The sequence below is a fragment of the Tupaia chinensis genome, unplaced genomic scaffold, assembly GCF_000334495.1.
Source record: "Tupaia chinensis unplaced genomic scaffold, TupChi_1.0 Scaffold000524_1, whole genome shotgun sequence".
Lineage (NCBI taxonomy): Eukaryota > Metazoa > Chordata > Mammalia > Scandentia > Tupaiidae > Tupaia > Tupaia belangeri.
In genome coordinates this window covers 74,040-79,027 of record NW_006160037.1, presented here as the reverse complement: position 1 = coordinate 79,027, position 4,988 = coordinate 74,040, and the positions used below count along the sequence as shown (strand labels likewise).

Below are 4,988 nucleotides of genomic sequence, written 5' to 3'. Positions count from 1 at the left end.
ATGTAATGTGAAAAGAGATAGGGAGAGGAAAGGGGAAGAGAGAAAACTAGGGTAAGTTGCTATTGATACAAATGATAAAGACACTTTGTCTTTGGGTTGATTGGTGCTGCTGATTTTACTTCAATGCAATGTATCAGTTTACTTGTCAAAAGAAGTAACTAGTAATAATGAAACAAGATTGAAAATATAGGTGTGTAATTAAAATCTCCTGAGAAGTCTGGAAAATATTCAGAAAATAGATGAATGCATTTTCCCTGGAGTAGAGACAAGAAAGATGCCTTTAAAACTGTAAACAAGTGAGGAATAACCAAAACTGGGTGGAGAGAGAGTCAAGTTCTAACCAAAACTGGGTGGAGAGAGAGTCAAGTTCTTATGTCTAGAAGGAAATTTAAGGAGATTGCTTTTTTTTTTTTTTTTGGACTCCATAGTCAGCTACTGATAAAGACCCTAATGAGTAGAAATGCAGATTTTACAATGGAGAAGATTGTTTTCAAAGGAGTTTTGGGCCAGCTGGTGGCTTTGTGGTTAAGGTGCCTGGCACTCATGTAGTTAACTGCACAGTTCAAGTCCCAGATCTGGTGGCTTAAAAAACATGCTAGGCATGTGTGTGGATCCAAAATTCTGAAGTATAAGAAGGAGAAATAGAAGAGAAGGCATTGTGACATGACCACCCCTCACAGGGAGAGTTGCTTTCTCATCCTTCCTCTTTCTCTCTCTGTCCCTCTTTGATCGGTGCTCATGTCCTTTGGCAAAATTTTTAAAAGAAAAAAGAGATAAAATAGTTCTGGGAATTAGAATAAAGGAGGTAATGATAAAAGAAACTTAGTAAGGTTTCCATTCAATCCATAACAAAATTTCTTCTTCCCTAAGTATTTGTTTTCTTCCAACCTTATAAATAACAAAGAGTTTTTATCCATTATAGCAAGAGTCTTCAGCTTGTTCATTTAGACCTCTGTTCCTTACCTCTCTCCTGTAGTTTTTGTTTTTGTTTTTGTTTTTATAGAACAGATCCTATTTATTAAGTAATTCTCCCAAAAGATTTAGATCTAGGGCACAGTTTCACAGAAATTTTGGAATGATAGTAAAAAATGTTACTCTCTCTTCTGTGTTTAATCAGGAGATGCTAAAAGTAACCATTTAATAATCTTTAGGTCAACAATATAGAATCAAGTCTCAAATCAGATACAAAATTCAAATGCAGATTACTTGTGGTCTAATTCTACAATTAGTTGTACAATCCATAAAAGAGAATTTAAGCTAATTCAACTATTTGGGACAAAAAGAGAGAGACTAAAACATTTTGGATATGCTTCCTCAAAAACTATAACTCATTGCATAAGTTAACTATGACAATTTTCACCTCAGTAGATCTCTAATGCAAATAAATAAATAAATAACCTAGCACTTAAAATAAACCTAAGTCATTATTCATATTATTTAGTATAAAAAGGAAATAATATGAAAGTAGAGATCTGATGTTTCTTAAGTCATCTCTGCCAGATTATCTAAAATTAAAATCATCTAAAATCAGAAACACAATTTAAAATTTTACTACTAATATATAGCCTTTGTCAAAAGCTTATGAAAACAAACACTAATCATTCCCCAAAACTATAGATACATAGCTCTATAAATTGAAAGGCAAAGAAATATTAACTTCAAAGAGTTTGTTTTAATTTTAAATTGGTAACTGCATTTCTAGAAACACTGGCAATACTGAAACAACACAACAACAAATACAACCAATACATAAATATGTAATGATCCTGGGAAAATACATCTCTCCCTGGACAAGTGGAAATATTTCCTTTTACAAATATTTGAGAAATCATGCTTAAAGTTATACAAGTTATAGAAAGAGGAAAAACACCAAAGATGGTAGGAGTTAAAAGTCTTTTGGTTTTCTTAAAAGTGGTATCCTTTATAAAGTTCTCCAACAATCATATGATGAAGTATTTTTCAAGGAAAAATAAAAGGATTGTAAACTGTTTCCTATATTGCTCTATGTGTCAGAGTCACTTACAGTTCCTAGTCTGCTGCTATCTGGCCCATCACTTTCCTTGTCCCAGTTTTTTATAGAATCTCCCATCATAAAATCATCACATAGAACGATCCCTCTGCCCTCTTCTGGATTCACTTCAGTCTGTGTGCCTTTGGAGTTCTTTCCAGCAGAACCTTTCTCATTTGTACTTATATCCATTCCTCTCAGAACTCTGATGAAATCTTTCTTGGATGCCCCTGTACGGATGAATGGATTGAAAAACTGTGGCACATATACTCTATGAAATACTATTCAGCCATAAAAACCAACAAAACCCTGGATTTTGACAGAAAGTGGGAAAGACATTGTACATCTCCACTTAATATATACCGAGTGTCTGCATTTTATGACTGAAACTGACTGACTAAAAAATGTACAAACATAAGAGATGCGTTTGAATGCCAGATGTGGTGTGTGTGGAGGAATGGGGCCTGGGGAAGGACATTTGGAGGAGGGATACAGAGACAGAGCATTGACAGGACGGGGAGGTGTGGTTTTATGTGTTGAAGATATTTTAATCAACTGGACTGGGGAGAAATGTTCACACATTGAAATGTTCACTTTGTAAGCTAAAAACAACAACAAAAAGAAAACACACACACATACACACAGTGTAAAACTGCTTCCAAAACCAAACATTGATGTAGAGTAAAACTGTACATCATAAGTTGTTCAACTCCTGGAGTTAAGTAAATGGTACAAAATAAATAAATAATAAATAAATAAATAAATAAATAAATAAATAAATAAATAAAAACAGTTGATAACGACTCAGCATGCTTTCTTATAGAGCCTCCAGCTTCTTTAACCTTTTCATCAACATTCATTGATGGTTCTGAACATGAAATAGGTGGACCACAGCCCTCACTGCAATTCTCTTACGATTTCTGCTTCTCTTTCTTTGACATCTGGCTTTACTCTGCACATCATTTCCCACTTCCACTTCTTATCAAGCTGTTTTCTTTTCTCCAGTCTTTTTTTACTTTTCTTTTCCCTTGTCCAACTCTTTGTTTTTGACTAGAATGGTGAGTTTGCTATTAGCAGTTTTGTTGTTAAGGATCTTAGTTAGCCAGGGCATCTGCCTAGCCTACATTGGTCCCACCACCTGATTCTGCAGCATTTCCGTTTTCTTTGTCAAAGAGTTCAACATCATCTTCATTGTCAGCTTCTATTGCATCATCATCATAAGAAATGTGATCCTTTCCCAAGTTTCCTGTAAAACATCTGAATTGCATTAAATTTCATTCTTCAACTTTGAAAGCAGTCAAAACACATTGTATTAGTTTAAGCCAGTACTCCACTTTGAAACTTTGGCTATTTTTCTTTCATGTGCTTCTTCTCCAGCTTGACTACCACAAAATGCATATTATGGGCACACAGTGTATCTTTGGTCCTTGTTTAGAGTTTTTCCATTGGACTAAGGTTTTTCTTTTTAAATGCAAGTATCACCTCCATCGCCAGAATAATCTTTGACCTTATATTCAATGTCCAATGCTACAGCCTTGGCTATCATTTTCCTCCCCCTCCTCCTCCCCTGCCTCTTTCCCCTCCCCTTCCCCTTCCTCCTCTTCCCCTTCCTCCTCCTCCTCTTCTTCTTCTCTTCTTCTTTTTCTTCTTACTCTTCTGCTTTTTGCCAGCATTCATGCGTGAGTCCAGAATGTCCACAGCCATTTTCTCTCACTGGAAGCATCACTCCACCCATAGTTGTTTTATAAATGAACGTGGAACAACACCTGGGGAAAATCTCTTTTACACATTCCAGAAGAAAGCTAAGAAAGCTAAAGTTCAATAAACTGGTGCTCATTATATCTATATATTGGTGCTAGAGAACAGAATTCATAGAATCGTAGATATGGAACTGCAAACATTCAAGTTGCCCAGTCAGATCACCCTTTCCCTGCCACCCCAGATAGTTATCAATGTAAGGTCCCTCTTAAATTGTATCCAAGAGGTTGAATTGCTTAAGTTCCAAAACATCTTACTAATGAAAGTTTCAAGTACAAGGTTTCTCATGGCAAGAAATCTCAGGAGTTTCTTTAAGAAGTTGTAAGCTATATTCAGTAAGTCAGCAAAAGTTTTAGAGGACAGTGTAATCTGAAACTTTAGCTTTTAGTGAAGTGATACAACATATAAGCAGAGTGATAAAAGGATTGTAGACTACAAATACCTGTTTTACGATAATCATTACAGAAAAATAATAATTTTTAAAGTAAATATTTTAGAAGATTAATAATTCTCTAAAATAATGGCTTGATTTTTTCACAGATTTCTTAAAGAAGTATATGTTTTTATGTAAATATGTGGACATATTTCATATAATAAAATTTCCTAATGGAAGTTTTGTTGTCAATCATCCTCTCTCTCCCTCTCATCTTCTACCTCACTCTTATTTCCACCTGACTCTGTCCCTTTCTACACAAAGTCATTTCAATAGTCACCCATAAAACAAGTAAAATCACAATCTGATTTCTATGTAGATGATTAGATAATAGATAGATTGAAGGATAGGTAGATGAAAGGATGGCTAGAGAGACAAACAGATGTATTTCTATACTGTCCTTCATTATGTATAAGTTATTTTTAAATGTACATTTTTCTTCTACCAATTCCTATGTCCCACTGAATTTCCTTTTTCTATATCATTACTGGTCTTTAAATTATCAAAATCTAATAGACACTTTTCCATATTTGTCTATATTTGACAAAGTTTATTGCATACTCAATAGCCCTTCTCTCCCACTGCTAAGGTATTTTGCAGGAATCAAGGAACTACCAGTTTCATGACTATATTAAGTATATCCAGGAAATACCATTCCCCTTGAGAGTGAGTGATTTATGGGCCCATGATGCAACTTTGCTCAATGAGGTTGGCCAATTCATTTTTTATTGCAACACATTACCACAAACTTAGTGCCTTAAACAGAATGTATCATCTTACAGTTCAGCA

At 34.7% G+C, this 4,988-nt stretch overlaps 1 pseudogene; it reads right to left on the bottom strand.

The window, feature by feature from the left end:
- Positions 1-2,002: 2,002 nt before the first annotated feature.
- The window catches only part of LOC102468223 (RRP15-like protein pseudogene), a 23,154-nt pseudogene continuing 20,168 nt past the window's right edge, over positions 2,003-4,988 (bottom strand).